This window comes from Bufo bufo, chromosome 1 (genome assembly GCF_905171765.1).
Source record: "Bufo bufo chromosome 1, aBufBuf1.1, whole genome shotgun sequence".
In the NCBI taxonomy this organism is placed as follows: Eukaryota; Metazoa; Chordata; class Amphibia; order Anura; family Bufonidae; genus Bufo; species Bufo bufo.
The window spans coordinates 488,882,027-488,904,849 of record NC_053389.1 but is presented as its reverse complement, the minus strand read 5'-3'; the positions used below and the strand labels follow the sequence as shown (position 1 = coordinate 488,904,849).

The window sequence follows — 22,823 nt, the reverse complement described above, 5'->3', positions numbered from 1 at the left end:
TTTAATATGCTTAATTCTTGTTTATTACCATTCTCTCTTACCAAAACGATCACTAATGGAGGACTATGTGACCAGTCCTGTTCATCAGCAGCCTCCATCGGTGCAGACGGTCAGGGGAACTAGCACATGCGCAGTCCGTCCATGAAAATATGTTATGCTAGGCCCAGGCAGGAGTATGGAGGTATGGTAAGTAGCAGAAATAGCAATGGTACTTACCATATTCCCATACAGAATTTCTAAAGAGATGGCTAATATCAACATGACATTTTTTACAAATTGTATTTCTTCTTTTTTAACGTACAAAAACGGTGACAGTCTACGCATTCCTGAAGAGAACTCTGACGAGATGCAACTGGAGCCTTCAGCAATGGATTCTCCATAGGCTGGGAGCACAGGTTTCCCACAGCTGGAAATCCAAAAAGATCTCCCTCCCTGGGATACCTGGCATGGTTGAACACACACACCCTTTCAGACCCAGGTAAAAAGCGCCTGAGTCAGTGAAGGTGTGGTTGCAATTCTTACTATTGCTAAATTATTACCTTTAGGCCTTATTCACATGACTGTTTCTCACTTTGGAGTGAATATTGACTAATACAAGTTAAGGGCTACTGAGGGCTACTGCAAATGGTTATATTGCTATTTAATGGGTTAATGTCCATTGTTAATGTGAATGCACGATTTGTATGTGATGTTTGTAATCCAAGAGCTGAAATGGGAACACCCGCTCAGTGGGAGGAAGCTGGTCCTCCTCTGGGTCAGGATCTTAGGAGTTGAGTTCTAGCAGTCTAGCTGAGATAGCATCTGCATGTACCTGTGCAGAGATTATACCCACTGTAAGAAACCTTTATCCTTGCATCCCAACAACTACTACCATCCTCTGAAAAAGAAGGACAGAATATATAGATTAAGATAAAAGTTCTCTGATACATTGCCTATCAATGGCGCTGCGAGTCCCCAAGTGAAGTGTGCTCTGTTCACACAATCAGTCAATTTATTTCAATACAGGACCGCGCTGCTCTTAATTCTCCGCTGGTATCATGCTTTCCTTGAGACCACGATCCTCACATGTATCTTAGTATAGCTCCATAATCCAAATGATTTCTTGGTTCCAAGTCACTTTCTGTGAAAGACAAATCAGCGCAAATTAGTGAAGGACCACCAACCAAAATTAGATAAGAAGGATTTATTATACTCACAAACACAGCAAGTAATTGCACATATCACAAAACCATATCAGTCCTCCTCAGTTCAGATACTTTGTTAAAGGGGTGCTGAAGTTTGTTTAAACTGATGATCTATCCTCTGGATAGATCATCAGCATCTGATCGGCGGGGGTCCGACACCCAGGATCCCCGCCGATCAGCTGTTTGAGAAGGCAGCGGCGCTGGCAGCAGCGCCGCGGCCTTCTCACTGTTTACCACAGGGCCAGTGACGTCATGACTAGTATCAACTGGCCTGGGCGGGGCTAAGCTCTGTTCACTTGAATGAAGCTTAGCCGCGCTCAGGCCAGTTGATACTAGTCGTGACGTCACTGGGCCTGCGGTAAACAGTGAGAAGGCAGCGGCGCTCCTGGAGCGCCGCTGCCTTCTCAAACAGCTGATAGGCGGGGGTCCCGGGGTCGGACCCCGCTGATCGGATGCTGATGATCTTTCCAGAGGATAGATCATCAGTTTAAACAAACTGCAGAACCCCTTTAAGGTCTATTTATGAAGTAAAAGGTGAACAATAGATGATTTGATTGTAATGGGGAGATATTTAGTTAATGAAAAAGAGTGTTTATGTTCGAATAAGTTTTACTTTGGAGGTTTTTATATTTTTTATATGTTATGGGAGAAGCGAAAGTTCACTCTTGACCAAATAAATTGATTGATCGCCCCTGATGTAGCGAAAGCAAAGTCTAGGTCGGGTGAACTGAGGAGGACTGATATGGTTTTGTGATATGTGCAATTACTTGCTGTGTTTGTGAGTATAATAAATCCTTCTTATCTAATTTTGGTTGGTGGTCCTTCACTATTTTGCGCTGATTTGGCTTTCACAGAAAGTGACTTGGAACCAAGAAATCCTTTGGGTTATGGAGCTATACTAAGATACATGTGAGGATCGTGGACTCAAGGAAAGCGTGATACCAGCGGAGAATATATAGATTGTTAAGGGCCAACTTAAAGGACTAATGCAAAGGACAGACAGTAAGTGCAATTGCTTTTATACAGCAACAGGCCTTACTGCTAGTGGTAAGGGTACACTGCCTGAGGAGCCCACCACACTTTTACCAGATTAGCTACCCGTGCAGGATCTACACCTTTCTGTGGGAACTGTGAATGTGCATTTCTTTAGTTGATCTGGAAATTCGTTTTGGATGTGATAGAGGGAAACTCAGAGTCAGTCATCTTACTGCCGGTTGTCCCATGATCAGCATTGGAAGGGTTTTGTATGTACTTTGGACAGTCTGAACCAAATGCAACTCATGTCTCTGTTTAGGAACTAAATTACCTCAGTAAAGAACACTGAATTTGTTACTGTTCTACACTGGCCTGATTATTGCCTTGCACTGCTGCTATTATCCAGCCCTGCACCCATATACCCAGTGGCAGACTGGGGACGTAAAGTGGCCCTGGAAAAAAATCTAAAAGTGGCCCCATGTCATAGGCGGGTCCAAACTGACAGAAGATGGGGCAACACAAATAGGCAGGGACAACAGAAGTAGAAAGGGCCTGCAATACCATTGTGCACCACAAAATACCGCCCAGGCACAACCGAATATCACAGTGCAGTACAAAATACTGAGGATGATGATACAGTTGAGTTCAGGAAGGCACCTGCGCTGTTTGCTAGGTGCATAAGTACCTGATGCCACCAGCATTAATTAATCCTGAGAGCACCAGATGATTATGTACCCATTCATGGGGCCATAAGGAGGGCTCAGGCAGCCGCCTGGGCATTGGCCCACCTGGAAATTTCCCTGTAGGATCTATAGCCTGTCCACGACTGCATATACCTAACATCAAGGACAGGATGGAGCAGGAGCCCCAACACCAGAGTGTGTGACGAGGGAAGAAAGGGTGTACCCTATATTCTTTACGTGGCCCCAGGCAGGTGGGAGTGAGAGCAGCCCCCGTAAACCATTACAATTCTTATCAGTGTCACAACTACCACTCCTATACTCCTCACAGCAATCTACCTGCAGGTCACGCACATACCCTATTGTGCTTCCTCTGGAAAAAAAAAACTAAAAACTATGCACACCAAAGCCGTCGGTGTGCTATTTTTTACGGATTCATTTTTTGCATATGGAAAATCGGACATGGTCGTGTGAGTAAAGCCTTATGATACCTTTCTTTCTTACCATGGAATATCATTGTGCCTATACATTCTTATGCATTTTAATTCTGCTTCTTATTTATAAGCCGCTGGTTACATTTTTATGCCAAGCACACACAGATTTGAAGTCAGCGAAAATGATGTGCATGCTTGAAATATTAATATATTTGTTATATTTAACTCCATCTTTATGTTGTATAGCCAATAAGTTTTCATGCTTTGTATAATCAATTTATTCTGGGGAGAAACTGCTGTCTTGTGCTAAAATAAATGCTCCAGTCTGCGAAGATCTGCTATTTGTCTGCTTGGCTGCCTTTTCTATTCTCTATTTATAGCTTTCGTTGCGGAGCTCGGACATTATTCATATATCTTGTGTTTAACGCCATAAGGAAGTGCCAGGACCATTATTAATAAATGGTGTTTAAATCTGATTTTGGTGTGTATTATATCTATCAATTCAGAATAAAGATACGGCTATTCTTTAGCATCACATAGAACCACATTTTCATCAAATATATAGAGTGGCTTAAAATGCCTCATTGTTTGCGCCCCCCCTAAAACCACTAACATTAGATTCTTTATTTGCCTGTTACCATGCAACTCCACTGGTAGTGTAGTGGAGACATTACAATGAAATCATTAGAGAGCCTTCACATTTCTGCGACCTAAAAATCTATTCAATTCATCTGAATGGAACTTGCAGAAAGGTAAACCCATGTGCTTCCCACCAAAACAACCCCATTCAGATGAATGGAACAGATTTTCAGTCACATCAATTTTCTGCAACTAATCTGCTGCGTGTGAAGGCACCCTAGATTTTCAGTAAATGCTAAAAAAAAACTGTGTTAAAAAATTACAATTCCTTCAAATAACTCTATGTATTAATATGCAGATTTTACAGTGGGTTTGACTCCTCACAATACAATGGGCGAAATCCAGAAAAAGTTGATGACAGCTCATGCTGCAGATTTGAAGATGCTCAACATGCCTTCAAATCTACTTGGAGGTTTTCATCAGGGTAGAAATCTGGTTTTGCAATATTTTGCTACCATGACTGGCTTTCATTTACACAACAGTTAAAGGGTTTCTCCAGGACCAGGAGCCAATGGTCAGGCAAGATGTAAAAGTTTAAAAAAATGACTCACCTGTTGAAAGGTTCCAGGTTCAGGGCTGAGCTTCCATCTCCTCTACTTCTAGTCCATGCTCAACCAAAAGTGTGACATGCCTTCCGTAAACATGTCACCACTGCTGGCCAATCAGTGGTCTTGGAGGTGACCTTGGTCACATGACAATCCTGCACAGGTTATTGGACAGCAGTGACATGTGTGCCGAGGGCACGTCACGCTGCCAGTCCAGTGGGCACCAGAAGCTGCAGAAACAGGATCTCAGCCCTGGGCCCAGAACGGTATGAAAGAGCTGAAAGCATGGAAGCTGACAGCCTTGTACACCAGAGGTTGCACTATGTTTTTTCCAGAAAAGTAAAAATACTCCTCTGAGCATTTTTGAGGAGTATTTTTACCCGAGGAGTACGAAAGTTGCGGTAATTCAAATACGTAATATATAGGCCTACACTTGCTGACATCTGCGTTGGAGGCTACGTTTGGAGCCTCTGTTGCAGATTCTGTCAAAAGACCAGACAAAAAAGCCTTGTATGCAGCACTTTTTAGTCTGGTAAAAAGACAGGATCCCAAACGGAGACGGAGTCTGTTCAGCTTCTTCCCTGTGGGGTAACAGAAGGAGGGGGGAGCAGGGTCACCAGTGGAGTGACAGGAGGAGGGGGAGAGCAGGGTCACTAGTGGGGTGACAGGAGGAGGGGGAGCAGGGTCACCAGTGGGGTGACAGGAGGAGGGGGAGAGCAGGGTCACTAGTGGGGTGAAGAGGAGGAGGGGGGAGCAGGGTCGCTAGTGGGGTGACCGGAGAAGGGGGGAGCAGGGTCAATAGTGAGGTGACAGGAGGATTAGATTTTGTGTCTCCCCTTGTATTTCTGTAGGTCACGTCCTCATGATAACTATTCTGCACACACTTAGAGACTATGCTCCTCATTTTCTTGCAGCCGGAGGGGGGTGCTGGTTATAGGGTGATAACAAGGTGGACAGGACAACGAGAAAGCAGATGGGGGTGCAGAGAACTGGGAGACTGGACAGAGCCATGATTGGGGGAGGAGGGAATCACTTACTTGAAGACTGACAGGGCTTTTCTCTGCCACAACACGACCGGGGGGGGGGGAGGAGTCACAGGCCCGCTGCTCCTTAGCTCTCCAGTGGCCCTGCCATGTTTCCCGGGGGCCTTGGGCAGTGCGCCCTGCTCTCCTTACTACAGCCACCCATGGGAGCTGGCCCCTCCTCCTTCCAGCTCCCCCTGCTGCAAGACCTGTAAATTGTAATCAATCCGTTGCACGCTCATACCAACCAATAACAAAGCCAATTGCTGTACGGAGCTTTGCTATTGGTTATTTCAGGCACAGGCAGCATCACTGCGCTACCCATGCCGTTTACAGCGCTCACTGTGCAAAGGTACAAAGCCTGCAAACTAGGAAAAGGGGAAATGTCACCACCTAATAAATCCCAACCCGAGCCCTGACCGATGGTAGGACTGTTCATCCACAGGAACCTAAGCCTGGCTCACCCTAGAAGGCCCTGAAGATAGTGATAGGGCCACACGACCTGGTCCTTCCCAGCTGAAGGAACAAGTCTGCCTCAGGTCTGGTACCAAGAGACAGGGAAATAAACACAATACAAAAAGGAAAGACACTTAACTCCGGGTAAATGGAAAGCGGGAACTCAGCCGAGATCCAGACACCAAACGATCTACAACCAGAATGAGCTATCAACTGCAAGTAGTGATGGGTAAAGCCAGACTAAGAAGGGAGTAGTGATGGTCACATGATCTAAACCTGAAAAGGAGGTGTGGACATCCCAGCAACACATAGACAAAGTGAAACCAAAAGAAGCTGTCAGATCAATGACGTGCAGACAGTCTTTCAGATCTTCTACCACCTGTCACGCGTGTGACACTGTGTTCAACTGAATGGGGCAAAGCTGCAATACCCTGCTTGGCTACTACTAAGAGTCTTGCATTCTGCAGTAGTGTGCAGACTGATGTAAACAATAGACGGAATTGCTCACCCAAGTGCCACCGACCCATTTAAATAGCTGATTGGTGGGGTGTCTTGTGTCAGGCCCCCACCAAATTCCCCTTTCCACAAAAATATGCTCCCTTCCCCACTAAGCCACAACCCCTCACCAAGCAAGGGACAGGGGATTATTGTTTTAGCCTCATAAATAGGTCTAAAACTTGATGTGACATGAACCAAAACCTTTGGTACATTTTACACCAAATTCTAGGTGCCATCTCATTAGTAAATGTAGGCCAGTATGTTACAGCGCCGGCCCAGAACATAACCTTGTTATGTCATTTCAAACCACACGGGCCAATATCAGCGTGTACAAAGAATTGTCTCTGACCCAGATTTAAAATTTACCAGGATTAACGAGATGACCAATAGATTTAAGGAGAGGGGTTACCCTCCTTTTATTCTGAGTAAAACTAGGAGGCAACTTGATAATCCTGATAATGTTGGGGCAACAAAATTGTCTAGAGTGGCATTGGTACATAAATTTCATCCGTGTAATCACAGGCTGGATAATATCATACGTAGACACTGGCATATACTGGGGAAGGCATACCCTATGATTGAAGAATTCAAGAATCCACCCTTGATATGCAATAAAAGGAACTCTAGCTACAGGGATAAACTTGTGCACTCTGACATTGGTAGTACAAAAATGGCATTGAAACAAATGGTGTTGGCAACCCAACGGAAGGGCACTTTCCCATGTCTGCACTGTTCACAGTGCTCCCATATAATCAGAGGTTCTACATTTTGTCATCCGCATAGTGGGCGGTCTTTCCTAATTGAAGGTTTTTTACCCTGTGAATCTACTAATGTGATTTATTTGATAAAATGTCCGTGTGGTTTACTATATATTGGGGAGACAACACAAACAATTAGGGATCGTATTGGGAAGCATAAATCTACAATTAGAACTAAAAATCTGATGCTACCCATTCCGTTTCACTTTGATCGGTGTAAACATAGTATAGCCCAGCTTAGGTTCCAGGTATTGGAACAGGTTAAAAGACCTAGGAGGGGTGGAGACATAAAAAAACAGTTATTAGGTAGAGAGGCCTACTGGATTCATATGTTGGATACTCTGCATCCAAGGGGCCTCAACAGGGATTATGAGATTATGCATATCTGATTTATTTATATATTCTATTATTTTTTTCAGACTTCTATTATCCATTGAGGGATCATACACCGGAAAATATGGCCTGTTATGTTAAATTAAGATATTTGGTAATATGTATACTGTTTGTTCGCTTCTGATATATTGTTGTTTGACATTGCTTAATTTTTTGACACTTTTGGCCCCACCCTCCAGGGTGGGTGTGTGAAGTCATTATGGGCGGTATTATCTCTCTATATATACCTGTTCATTTAAGTATAACTTCACCTGTTGATAAAGGCATGATTGCCGAAACGCGTCCTGGCTGTAGGACAATTTTGATTTAATGGAATGAAACATCTCGATTATACAAGACACGACTGCTGGGATTTCTTTTGTTTTGAATATTTCTGATTCTGTGCTACCTGACTGGACTTGTTCACCGTACTGATCCTATGCTGCTTGCCTTGACCTTTGGACTGTTTTACGGATTTGCATGAATTCCACCTGCACTGACCTCAACCTGTTACTGACACACTGGTGTCTCTAACCTCTGTGGGTCAGAAGGCAACCACACGGAGACTACTCTAGACCAGATCTCTGTATAGGGATTAAAGGGTGAAAACCAGGTAGCCGCCAGGATAATGCCCTCATATTTAGCCCAAATCCTTCGGTTTGTTTAACAACCACTGTCTGTAACAATATTTTTTTCCAGGAACATGCTGACTGTTCATCCTGCAGTTGACATAAATAGGTATGTCCTACTTTTACACATGAATCTTCACTGTGATGTTTGTCATATGAACTGCATTCCATATAAAGACATGGTACACAGACCTCTGTCTAGATAAATAACCCTTGGTTCCAGATGTTCTACTATGTTTGCATGAAGACATTGAACAGGCACAATCTAAATTAGTAACACAGGTTACTGCTGGATGAGAATGCTATTAGCAGCTGAAATGAAAATATTGCCCCCGCTGCTACCACTTTTAGGAACTCTTGTGAGCGGTCTGCTTTTACTCATCAACTTGTCTAGTTGTTACTGGATGCACTCAAGTCACAGTGTTGGACGTATACACTTACACAAAGTACAAATATTTAACCAATGTTTGTTCTTGTTTCAAGCTCAGTACCTTGGGTCCTTCTTAGGTTTCATACTTTTCCACCTTATCAGTTCATAGGTAACTACTTACTCTTTTCTCAAAGATGGATTGCTATTTCTCCATTTTTAACTGGCTACAGAGCAATCTATCTGTCTTCTCTCAACCTCACACTCGCTAGTAAATAACTACTTGTTCAGATACTTCTCCTATACACCACGCAGGGAGCGTGTCAATATCCCATTCACCCTAATAGAAACTCTATTAGGGTGAATGGGACAAGGGTTCAAAATATCCCATGTTCTAGCCTCCTAAGGTGGCTAATAGTTATTACATAAAAAGTGAAGAAAATTATTTAAAAAAAAACCAAAATATTAATAGTTTAAATACCCTACCCTTTCCCAATTTTGCATATAAAAATATACGAACATTAAACAAAAAATATATTAGATATCACCATGTCCTAAAAAGTCAGAATTCTAAAATAGAAAAAAAATAAATCCTGTGCCGTAACCACTTTAACGGAAAAAAATGAATAACACACAATTCACCATTTTTTAGTCACCTTGTCCCCCCTAAAAAAATTTATAACAGTGATCGAAAAATCATACATACCACAAAAATGGTACCATTACAGTTTGTTCCGCAAAAAACAAACCCTCATACAGCTCTCTAGACCGAAATATAAAAAAGTTATGGCTGTTTGGATTTGTTGGATTTTTTTAAAGGTTTTTATTTTTTAAACATTATTAAACAAAATAAAAACTATACAAGTTTGGTATCGCTGTAATCATATTGAGCTGCAGAATAAGGACGTCATGTCATTTTTAGCACACATTGAACACAAAACCTTGTGGCATTGTGTTTTTTCCCCCAATTTTACTCTGTTTTCCAATACAAGACATGGTAAATTAAATGATGTCATTAAAAAATGCATATTGTCCCGCAAAAAAAAACCCTCATATGACTATGTGAATGGAAAAATAAAAAGGTTATGGCTTTTGGAACGTGGGGAGAAAAAAAAAATTAATGCAAAAATGAAAATAGGACAGGTCTTGGGTAAACAGAGGAGACCAGTTGCTGGAGTTTTGGGAGAGGAATACTGCCCCCATTCCTGTCTTATGTAGAATTCTAGTTGTTCAACAGTCCTGGGTCTTCTTTGCCAGTTTCTACATTTTATGATATTTTCTATTGTTGAAAAGTCTGGACTGCAAGCAGGCCAGTTCAGCACCTGGACTCTTCTTCTGTGATGTCATGCTGTTGTGATGGATGCATTATGTGGTTTAGCATTGTTGAAATATGCAAGGCTTTCTCCGAATTAGACATTGTCTGGATAGGAGCATACACTCACCTAAAGAATTATTAGGAACACCTGTTCTATTTCTCATTAATGCAATTATCTAGTCAACCAATCACATGGCAGTTGCTTCAATGCATTTAGGGGTGTGGTCCTGGTCAAGACAATCTCCTGAACTCCAAACTGAATGTCAGAATGGGAAAGAAAGGTGATTTAAGCAATTTTGAGCGTGGCATGGTTGTTGGTGCCAGACGGGCCGGTCTGAGTATTTCACAATCTGCTCAGTTACTGGGATTTTCACGCACAACCATTTCTAGGGTTTACAAAGAATGGTGTGAAAAGGGAAAAACATCCAGTATGCGGCAGTCCTGTGGGCAAAAATGCCTTGTGGATGCTAGAGGTCAGAGGAGAATGGGCCGACTGATTCAAGCTGATAGAAGAGCAACGTTGACTGAAATAACCACTCGTTACAACCGAGGTCTGCAGCAAAGCATTTGTGAAGCCACAACACGCACAACCTTGAGGCGGATGTTCTACAACAGCAGAAGACCCCACCGGGTACCACTCATCTCCACTACAAATAGGAAAAAGAGGCTACAATTTGCACGAGCTCACCAAAATTGGACTGTTGAAGACTGGAAAAATGTTGCCTGGTCTGATGAGTCTCGATTTCTGTTGAGACATTCAAATGGTAGAGTCCAAATTTGGCGTAAACAGAATGAGAACATGTCTCCATCCTCTGATGGCTACTTCCAGCAGGATAATGCACCATGTCACAAAGCTTGAATCATTTCAAATTGGTTTCTTGAACATGACAATGAGTTCACTGTACTAAAATGGCCCCCACAGTCACCAGATCTCAACCCAATAGAGCATCTTTGGGATGTGGTGGAATGGGAGCTTCGTGCCCTGGATGTGCATTCCTCAAATCTCAATCAACTGCAAGATGCTATCCTATCAATATGGGCCAACATTTCTAAAGAATGCTATCAGCACTTTGTTGAATCAATGCCACATAGAATTAAGGCAGTTCTGAAGGCAAAAGGGGGTCTAACACCGTATTAGTATGGTGTTCCTAATAATTCTTTAGGTGAGTGTATGTTGTTATAAAACCTCTATATACTGTTCAGCATTGAGAGTTCCTTTCCAGATGTGTAAGCTGCCCACATCATAAGAACTAATGTAACCCCGTACCATCAGAGATGTAGACTTTTGTACTGTATACTTATAATAAGCTGGATGGTTCCTCTCCTCTTGAGTCTGTGGCATCCATGGTTTCCAATAAAAAAAAAAAGTTTTATTCATATGACCACAGAACAGTTTTCCATTTTATCTCAGTCCATTTTGGCTGAGCTTTGGATCAGAGAAGATGGCAAAGTTTTTGGATTGTGTTGACATAAGGCTTCTTCGTTGCATGATACAGCTTTAACCCGTAAAGGACCAGCGCCATACATGAACAGCGCAGATGTCCGTGACTTAAGGACCAGCGCCGTGCATGTACGCCGCTATAATCGGGGAGGGGGGGGGTTACAGGAGATGCGCCCGCCCGATCCGCGGCAGGGGTCCGGCAGTCACTGATAGCCGAACCCCTGCTGCATGCGCCGTCATCAGTGAAATCACCGATGCCGGCGCATTAACCCTTGATGTGGGTCATGCGATGTCCTCACGGGTATCGGAGCTGCCATCGGGTCCCCGTGCTGCTGTGACGGGGACCCGATGGCATGGAAGGCCTGTGAGAACCAGCCCCCTGGATCTCACAGGCAGGAAGGAAGCTGTATGTGTATTAGGCCTCATGTACACGACCGTTGTGTGCATCCGTGGCCGTTGTGCCGTTTTCCATTTTTTTCGCGGACCCATTGACTTTCAATAGGTCCGTGGAAAAATCGGAAAATGCACCGTTTTGCAGCCGCATCCGTGATCCGTGTTTCCTGTCCGTCAAAAAAAATATGACCTGTCCTATTTTTTTAATGGACAACGGTTCACGGACCCATTCAAGTCAATGGGTCCGTGAAAGAACACGGATGCACACAAGATTGGCATCCGCATCCTTGATCCGTGGCCGTAGGCTACTTTCACACAGACAGATCCGAAGATCCGTCTGTATGAAAGCTTTTTCAGAGCTGAGTTTTCACTTTGTGAAAACTCAGATCCGACAGTATACAGGTTCTTCACAAAAAATTAGCATATTGTGATAAAGTTCATTATTTTCTGTAATGTACTGATAAACATTAGACTTTCATATATTTTAGATTCATTACACACAACTGAAGTAGTTCAAGCCTTTTCTTGTTTTAATATTGATGATTTTGGCATACAGCTCATGAAAACACAAAATTCCTATCTCAAAAAATTAGCATATTTCATCCGACCAATAAAAGAAAAGTGTTTTTAATACAAAAAAAGTCAACCTTCAAATAATTAAGTTCAGTTATGCACTCAATACTTGGTCGGGAATCCTTTTGCAGAAATGACTGCTTCAATGCGGCGTGGCATGGAGGCAATCAGCCTGTGGCACTGCTGAGGTGTTATGGAGGCCCAGGATGCTTCGATAGCGGCCTTAAGCTCATTCAGAGTGTTGGGTCTTGCGTCTCTAAACTTTCTCTTCCCAATATCCGACAGATTCTCTATGGGGTTCAGGTCAGGAGAGTTGGCAGGCCAATTGAGCACAGTAATACCATGGTCAGTAAACCATTTACCAGTGGTTTTGGCACTGTGAGCAGGTGCCAGGTCGTGCTGAAAAATGAAATCTTCATCTCTATAAAGCTTTTCAGCAGATGGAAGCATGAAGTTCTCCAAAATCTCCTGATAGCTAGCTGCATTGACCCTGCCCTTGATAAAACACAGTGGACCAACACCAGCAGCTGACATGGCACCCCAGACAATCACTGACTGTGGGTACTTGACACTGGACTTTAGGCATTTTGGCATTTCCCTCTCCCCAGTCTTCCTCCAGACTTTGGCACCTTGATTTCCGAATGACATGCAAAATTTGCTTTCATCCAAAAAAAGTACTTTGGACCACTGAGCAACAGTCCAGTGCTGCTTCTCTGTAGCCCAGGTCAGGCGCTTCTGCCGCTGTTTCTGGTTCAAAAGTGGCTTGACCTGGGGAATGCGGCACCTGTAGCCCATTTCCTGCACACGCCTGTACACGGTGGCTCTGGATGTTTCTACTCCAGACTCAGTCCACTGCTTCCGCAGGTCCCCCAAGGTCTGGAATCGGTCCTTCTCCACAATCTTCCTCAGGGTCCGGTCACCTCTTCTCGCTGTGCAGCGTTTTCTGCCACACTTTTTCCTTCCCACAGACTTCCCACTGAGGTGCCTTGATACAGCACTCTGGGAACAGCCTATTCGTTCAGAAATTTCTTTCTGTGTCTTACCCTCTTGCTTGAGGGTGTCAATGATGGCCTTCTGGACAGCAGTCAGGTCGGCAGTCTTACCCATGATTGCGGTTTTGAGTAATGAACCAGGCTGGGAGATTTTAAAAGCCTCAGGAATCTTTTGCAAGTGTTTAGAGTTAATTAGTTGATTCAGATGATTAGGTTAATAGCTCGTTTAGAGAACCTTTTCATGATATGCTAATTTTTTGAGATAGGAATTTTGGGTTTTCATGAGCTGTATGCCAAAATCATCAATATTGAAACAAGAAAAGGCTTGAACTACTTCAGTTGTGTGTAATGAATCTAAAATATATGAAAGTCTAATGTTTATCAGTACATTACAGAAAATAATGAACTTTATCACAATATGCTAATTTTTTGAGAAGAACCTGTATTCTAACACAGAGGCGTTCCCATAGTGATGGGGACGCTTCTAGTTAGAATATACTGAGAACTGTGTACATGACTGCCCCCTGCTTCCTGGCAGCACCCGATCTCTTACAGGGGGCTATGATATGCACAATTAACCCCTCAGGTGCTGCACCTGAAGGGGTTAATTGTGCATATCATAGCCCCCTATAAGAGATCAGGGGCTGCCAGGCAGCAGGGGGCAGACCCCCCTCCCTCCCCAGTTTTAATTTCATTGGTGGCCAGTGCGGCCCCCCGCCCCCCCCCTCTATTGTATTATTTTCATTGGTGGCACAGTGTGCGGCCCCACCCTCTATTGTATTAATATCATTGGTGGCCAGTGTGCGGCCCCCCCTCTCCCCCGCCCCCCCCCCCGATCATTGGTGGCAGTGGAGAGTTAGAAGCATCATACTTACCTGTGAGCTGCGATGTCTGTGACCGGCCAGGAGCTCCTCCTGGTAAGTGACAGGTCATTAAGCAATGCGCCGCACAGACCTGTCACTTACCAGTAGGAGGAGCTCCCAGCCGGTCACAGACATCGCAGCTCGCAGGTAAGTATGATGCTTCTAACTCTCCGCTGCCACCAATGATCGTGGGCGGGGCGGGGGAGAGGGGAGGCCACACACTGGCCACCAATGATATTAATACAATAGAGGGGGGGCCGGGGGGGCGCACACTGGCCACCAATGATAATACAATAGAGGGAGGGAGGGGGGGCGGGGGTGGCCGCACACTGTGCCACCAATGAAAATAATACAATAGAGGGAGGGGGGGCGGGGGGGCGCACACTGTGCCACCAATGAAAATAATACAATAGAGGGAGGGAGGGGGGGGCCGCACTGGCCACCAATGAAATTAAAACTAGTGAGGGAGGGGGGTCTTCCCTCTGCTGCCTGGCAGCCCCTGATCTCTTATAGGGGGCTATGATATGCACAATTAACCCCTTCAGGTGCAGCACCTGAGGGGTTAATTGTGCGGATCACAGCCCCCTGTAAGAGATCGGGTGCTGCCAGGCAGCAGGGGGCAGTCATGTACACAGTTCTCAGTATATTCTAACTTGAAGCGTCCCCATCACCATGGGAACGCCTCTGTGTTAGAATATACTGTCGGATCTGAGTTTCACGATGTAACTCAAATCCGATGGTATATTCTAACATAGAGGTGTTCCCATGGTGATGGGGACGCTTCAAGTTAAAATATACCATCGGATTGGAGAAAACTCCGATCCTATGGTATATTAACTCCTGACTTTACATTGAAAGTCAATGGGGGACGGATCCGTTTGAAATTGCACCATATTGTGTCAACGTCAAACGGAGCTGTCCCCATTGACTTGCATTGTAATTCAGGACGGATCCGTTTGGCTCCGCACGGCCAGGCGGACACCAAAACGACTGTTTTTTCATGTCCGTGGATCCTCCAAAAATCAAGGAAGACCCACGGATGAAAAAACGGTCACGGATCACGGACCAACGGAACCCCGTTTTGCGGACCGTGAAAAAATACGGTCGTGTGCATGAGGCCTTACACTGTGAAATACACTTACAGCCAATGCATGACAATACAGAAGTATTGTCATGCATTGTAAAGGGGATTAGACCCCCAAAAGTTGAAGTCCCAGAGTGGGCCAAAAAATAAAGTGAAAAAAATAAGTTAAAAAAAGAAAGTTTTCCAAAAAAAATAATTAAAAGTTTCAAGTAAAAAAAAATATCCTTTTGCCAAAATAAAGGGGGAAAGAATAGGGGAAAAAAGAAAATAACACATATTAGGTATCGCCACGTCTGTATCGACCGGCTCTATAAAACTAACACATGTCCTAACCCCTCAGCTGAACACTGTCAAATTTTTTTTATAAAAACTGTGCTAAATAAACCATTTTTTGGTCACCTTATATCACTAAAAGTGAAACACCAAGCGATCAAAAAGGCGTATACCCCCCAAAATAGTACCAATCTAACCGTCACCTCATCCCGCAAAAAATTAGCCCCTACCTAAGACAATCGCCCAAAAAATAAAAAAACTATGGCTCACAATATGGAGACACTAAAACATTGTTTTTTTTGTTTCAAAAATGCTGTTATTGTGTAAAACATAAATAAAAAAGTAGACATATTAGGTATAGACGCATCTGTAATAACCTGCTCTATTAAAATATCACATGACCTAACCCCTCAGGTGAATACCGTAAAAAAAAAAAAGTGCAAAAAAAGCCATTTTTTTGTCAACTTACATAACAAAAAGTGTAATAGCAAGCGATCAAAAAGTCATATGCACCCTATAATAGTACCAATCAAACCGTCATCTCATCCCGAAAAAAATGAGGCCAAAAAATAAATAAAACTACGGCTTTCAGAATGTGGAGACACTAAAAAATATGTTATGTAAAACTGAAACAAACCACCAAAAGAAGTTGTCATATTTGGTATTGTCGCATCCGTAACAACCTACCTATAAAAATACCACATGATCTAACCTGTCAGATGAATTTTGTAAATAACAAAAAATAAAAACGGTGGCAAAACAGCTATTTCTTGTTACCTTGCCTCATAAAAAGTGTAATATAGAGCAACAAAAAATCATATGTACCCTAAAATAGTAACAATAAAACTGCCACCTTATCCCGTAGTTTCCAAAGGGGGGTCACTTTTTTGGAGTTTCTACTCTAGGGGTGCATCAGGGGGGCTTCAAGTGGGATATGGTGTCAAAAAAACAGTCCAGCAAAATCTGCCTTCCAAAAACCGTATGGTGTTCCTTTCCTTCTGCGCCCTGCCGTGTGCCCGTACAGCAGTTTACGACCACATATGGGGTGTTTCTGTAAACTACAGAATCAGGGCCATAAATATTCAGTTTTGTTTGGCTGGTAACCTTTGTTTTGTAACTGGAAACAATGGATTAAAATGGAAAATCTGCCAAAAAAGTACAATTCTGAAATTTCATCTCTATTTTCCATCAATTCTTGTGGAACATCTAAAGGGCTAACAAAGTTTGTAAAATCAGTTTTGTATACCTTGAGGGGTGTAGTTTCTAAAATGGGGTCACTTTTTAGGAGTTTCTACTCTAGGGGTGCATCAGGGGGTTTTCAAATGTGACATGGCAGCTTAAAATGATCCCAGTGAAATCTGCTTTCTAAAAACCATATGGCGTTCCTTTACTTCTGCGCAATACCGTGTGCCCGTACAGCAGTTTACGACCACATATGGGGAGTTTCTGTAAACTACAGAATTAGGGCCATCAATATTGAGTTTTGTTTGGCTGTTAACCCTTGCTTTGTAACTGGAAACAATAGATTCAAATGGAAAATCTGGCAAAAAAGTGAAATTTTGAAATTTTATCTCTATTTTCCATTAATTCTTGTGGAACACCTAAAGGGTTAACATAGTTTGTAAAATCAGTTTGGAATACCTTGAGGGGTGTAGTTTCTAAAATGGGGTCATTTTTGGGTGGTTTCTGTTATGTAAGCCTCACAAAGTGACTTCACACCTGAACTGGTCCTTAAAAAGTGTGTTTTGGAAATTTTCTGAAAAATTTCAAGATTTGCTTCTAAACTTCTAAGCTTTCTAATGTCCCCAAAAAATAAAATGGCATTCACAAAATGATGCAAACATGAAGTAGACATATGGGGAATGTAAAGTAATAACTATTTTTGGAGGTATTACTATCTATTGTAAAAGTAGAGAAATAGAAATTTGGAAATTTGCTAATTTTTCCAAAGTTTTTAGGTAAAAATAGATTTTTTGACTCAATTTTACTACTGTCATGAAGTACAATATGTGACGAGAAAACAATCTCAGAATGGAATGGCCTGGATAAGTAAAAGCGTTTTAAAGTTTATCACCACATAAAGTGGCAGATGTCAGATTTGCAAAAAATGGCCTGGTCCTTAAGGTGAAAAATGTCAGGGTCCTGTTTTTTTTTCAGATAGGATGCAGACCCAGGATGCAGAGTGCGTTCCGTAGCCCCGCAAAAAAAAATAGAACCGTTTTGCGGACAAGGGTAGGCATTGTTACAATGGATCTGCAAAAAAAAAGGATGCCATAAGGACGTCATCCGTTTTTTTATGCGATTCACAATTTGCGAACCGCAAAACACATACGGTCGTGTGAATGTAGCCTAAAACTGAACTTTTGGCCATCATGGGAATGCTGTGTGCAGCAGCAACAAAACACTTCCCATAATCCCAAGAACACCATCCCCACAGGTGGTGTCAGAATCTTGATATGAGTGTTTTTTGGGGACTTGAAAACCAGACAGAACAGAAAGATGAATGGCAGTAAATACAGGCAGTTCTTGAGGAAAACCCTAAAGAGGTTTGAGGCTAGTAAAGAAAATTACACCAAACATACTGCTAAAGCTATACTGGAGAAACATTTACAGGTCTCAAAATGGCCTAGTAAAAGCTCAGACCTCAATCCAATTGAGAATCTAAAGACTGCTGCACACCAACACAAAGTGGTAGAAATGTTGTGTTAATCAAATTGTACAACCCCCCTACCCCCCCCCCCCAAAAAAAAAAAAAAATAAATAATAATAAGCTAATATAATAAGAAAAGCAGATATAGCAGAGCTGGAGAGGGTCCAGAGGAGGGCAACTAAAGTAATAACTGGAATGGGGCAACTACAGTACCCTGAAAGATTATCAAAATTAGGGTTATTCACGTTAGAAAAATAACGACTGAGGGGAGATCTAATTACTGTGTATAAATATATCAGGGGTCAGTACAGAGATCTATCCCATCATCTATTTATCCCCAGGACTGTGACTGTGACGAGGGGACATCCTCTGCGTTTGGAGGAAAGAAGGTTTGTACACAAACATAGAAAAGGGTTCTTTACGGTAAGAGCAGTGAGACTATGGAACTCTCTGCCTGAGGAGGAGGTGATGGTGAGTACAATAAAGGAATTTAAGAGGGGCCTGGATGTATTTCTGGAGCGTAATAATATTACAGGCTATAGCTACTAGAGAGGGGGCGTTGATCCAGGGAGTTATTCTGATTGCCTGATTGGAGTCTGAATTTTTTATTCCCCTAAAGTGAGGAAAATTGGCTTCTACCTCACAGGTTTTTTTTTGCCTTCCTCTGGATCAACTTGCAGGATAACAGGCCGAACTGGATGGACAAATGTCTTTTTTCGGCATTATGTACTATGTTACTATGTTATGTACTATGTAATAATAATAATAATCTATTTTATTTATGATATTTTCAGGTTGCAATGTAGCCAAACAGGAAAAACATTAAACATTTTAACAAAGCACTGTATGTAGCTGGCCAGCTAAGACCTGTCCTAGGTTGATAGCTTATATGTTTATACAGCTAAACCTGACAATAACCTTAATACAGTTACTATGTTTGTGTGTTAATGACACAACAGAGTTATTTACAGTGACTTCATGTTAGGATGTCATATAACTGTTATATATATTGTGTTCACAGAAGCAGAAAAGATAATATGCCTTTAAGTTCATTATATAATGTAAGGTAAGCTCAATGACAGAACAGAAACAACAGAAAGCATAGAGTTAAACTGTTTTTTCTGTGTGTGACATTCCCTAGCAGGAGCTGCTGTAATCATTATTCACCAGAGAGATAAGCTGGACAGACATTCACTTCACTAAGAGCTGTGTTTTATGGAAGCAGAGAGGCCAAAATAGGTATTTAAAAACAGTTATATAATGTTCCTACTGTTAATATAGTGATTAGAACTGTATACTGAACCAGTTATATGTGTGTTTACTTACAGTTCCACCAATTGCAAATACCATACAAATTGCAAATTGCATACAAACGAACTACTGAGCCATACAATCATACAATCCAATCAAATTGCATATAAATGCAAACTGCCCATACCAGATCATAAGCAATTGTATAGAGCAAACTGCAAACCAAGTACAGCAAGTGAACTATTGGTTAACCTCAGATATACCCCTCAGAGAGATCATAAAGTGCTTAAATAACTTAAAGCGAGAGTACAGATACTCAAGAGATAAATATATCCACCATTTTATGTTGAATGACAAGATTGAACAGTTAAACCACCATCTTATGCATACCGCCATTTTATGATACTTTATTCAACACGTGTTTGGTACATGGACTATCTGCTGCGGAGGTGGCAGTGTTATATATGAAGAAAACTATAAGTTAACAAAGAAGCTATTTCAAGCATTTGGTGTGCTCTTTAAACCTACTTCTTCCAAAGAACGGCGCTAGAGAAATTACAGAGTAATAGACAGTCTGGTTAGACTAAAGGTCAGAGATATCAAAATTCTTCTAATGCCACAGCGCAAAAGGCCCTTCATAGTGCTGCGCCTGCCACACTGTAATAAAAAAATTTAAGGGACGTAAGTCTGCCTGATCAGCGGCAGGGGCCCAGCAGTCACTGACAGCTAAGCCCCTGATGTATACGCTGACGGTAGTGAAAACACTGATGCCGACGTATTAACCCCTTCTATGCCACGGTCAGCCGTGACCGCGGAATAGAAGGTAATTGTGGAGGGTACGGGTCGCGGGGACGGGCATCGGGGCTAGCCTCCTATGGAAGCATTTGAGACCCAGCCTGTAATGCATTGCAGAGCGGATCAGTTGAAGTCCCACAGTGGGACAAAACAAAAAAAAAAAAAAAAGGGGTTTTACATTAAAAAAAAATCACCCTTTTCCCATAATTAACTCATTGCAAAAAAAAAGAGCACTTAAGACAATCACCCTAAAATTTAAAAAATTGCCTCTCTCTCAGAAAATTAACTTAACTTAACTTAAAAAAAAGATTTTTTTCTTTTAAAAAATTATTTTACTGTGTAAAACTTAACAAAAATAATAAAGTCGACATATTAGGTATTGCCCCATCTGTACCACCTGGCTCTAAAAAAAATCACATGATCTACCCTGTCAGGTGAATGCTGTAAAAATAAATAAATTAAAACAGTGCCAGGACAGTCATTTTTTGTCACCTCACCTTACAAAATACGTAATATTGAGTGATCTAAAAGTCATATATACCCCAAAATGGTACTAATGAAAACGTCACCTTATCCCACAGAAAATGAGCCCCCACATAAGACAATCGCTCAAAAAATAAAAACCAATGGCACCCATAAATCAATCCATCAAAATCTGCGCTGCTAAAGCCATATGGCCCTCCTTACCTTCCTGCCATGTCCCCCTAGAGCAGTTTACCACCACATATGGGGTGTTGCCGTATTCAGGAGAAAATGGGTATCATATTATGGGGTGCTTTTTCTCCTGTTACCCCTTGCGAAAATGAAAACTTTTGGGCCAACATTTTATTGGAAGAAATTAAACTTTTCATTTTCTAAAATGGGGTCACTTTTTGGGGTTTACACTGTAGGAGTACCTCATGGAACCTCAAATACAAAATGGCTCCCAAGAACCATTCTAGCAAAATCTGCCCTCCAAAAACCATATGGCACCCCTTTCTTTCTGACAACTGCCATGTGTCCCTACAGCAGTTTACCACTACAAATGGGGTATTTTTTGTAAATTGCAGAATCAGAGTGATACATATTGAGGTTTCTTTTTCAGTTAAACCTTGCTGTGTTGCATAATTTTTTTTTTATTAACATAAAAATTCTGCGAAAAAAAAGAATTTGGAAATTTCACCTCCATTTTCCTTTAATTCTTGTGGAACACCTCAAAGGTCAACAAAGTTTGTAACATCATTTTTCAATAATTTGAGGATTGTAGTTTTTAAAATTGGTTAATTTATGGTTGGTTTCTATTACATAAACCCCTCAAAATCACTTTATATCTGAATTGGTGCTTAAAAAGAGGTTTGGGAAATTTTCTTTAAAAATTGCTTCTAAAATTCTAAGCCTTTTACGTCCCCCCAAAAAATTACATTTAAAAATGCCAACATAAAGTAGACATATGAGGAATGTTAACTGAAAGCTATTTTATAAGGTATTACTACTATCTGTTTTAAAAAATAGAGAAATTCAGATTTAGAAAATTGTTAATTTTTCCAAATTTTGGGTAAATTTTTGTTTTTTTTATAAATAAAGGTAAAATATATTGACTCACATTTACCACTCATGAAGTACAATGTGTCACGAGAAAATGGCTTGGATAAGTAAAAGCGTTCTAAAGTTATTACAGTACACATGACCTCAGCCCTAACTCAAATATTGCTGGCCATTCACCCCTTCCTGCTCACTGACATACAGGTCCTTCTCAACAAATTAGCATATTATGATAAAGTTCATTATTTTCTGTAATGTACTGATAAACATTAGACTTTCATATATTTTAGATTCATTACACACAACTGAAGTAGTTCAAGCCTTTTCTTGTTTTAATATTGATGATTTTGGCATACAGCTCATGAAAACCCAAAATTCCTATCTCAAAAATTAGCATATTTCATCCGACCAATAAAAGAAAAGTGTTTTCAATACAAAAAAAGTCAACCTTCAAATAATTAAGTTCAGTTATGCACTCAATACTTGGTCGGGAATCCTTTTGCAGAAATGACTGCTTCAATGCGGCGTGGCATGGAGGCAATCAGCCTGTGGCACTGCTGAGGTGTTATGGAGGCCCAGGATGCTTCAATAGCGGCCTTAAGCTCATCCAGAGTGTTGGGTCTTGCGTCTCTCAACTTTCTCTTCCCAATATCCCACAGATTCTCTATGGGGTTCAGGTCAGGAGAGTTGGCAGGCCAATTGAGCACAGTAATACCATGGTCAGTAAACCATTTACCAGTGGTTTTGGCACTGTGAGCAGGTGCCAGGTCGTGCTGAAAAATGAAATCTTCATCTCCATAAAGCTTTTCAGCAGATGGAAGCATGAAGTGCTCCAAAATCTCCTGATAGCTAGCTGCATTGACCCTGCCCTTGATAAAACACAGTGGACCAACACCAGCAGCTGACATGGCACCCCAGACCATCACTGACTGTGGGTACTTGAAACTGGACTTCAGGCATTTTGGCATTTCCCTCTCCCCAGTCTTCCTCCAGACTCTGGCACCTTGATTTCCGAATGACATGCAAAATTTGCTTTCATCCGAAAAAAGTACTTTGGACCACTGAGCAACAGTCCAGTGCTGCTTCTCTGTAGCCCAGGTCAGGCGCTTCTGC

At 41.9% G+C, this 22,823-nt stretch overlaps 1 long non-coding RNA gene across 1 annotated transcript; it reads left to right on the top strand.

Annotated features, from left to right (window-relative positions):
• The first annotated feature begins 1,497 nt into the window (after window positions 1–1,497).
• Window positions 1,498–18,193, top strand: LOC120987093. Its single transcript, XR_005775910.1, has 3 exons — window positions 1,498–1,698; window positions 8,587–8,588; window positions 18,183–18,193. It is a non-coding gene; the product is annotated as an uncharacterized LOC120987093 (long non-coding RNA).
• The last annotated feature ends 4,630 nt before the right edge of the window (window positions 18,194–22,823 follow it).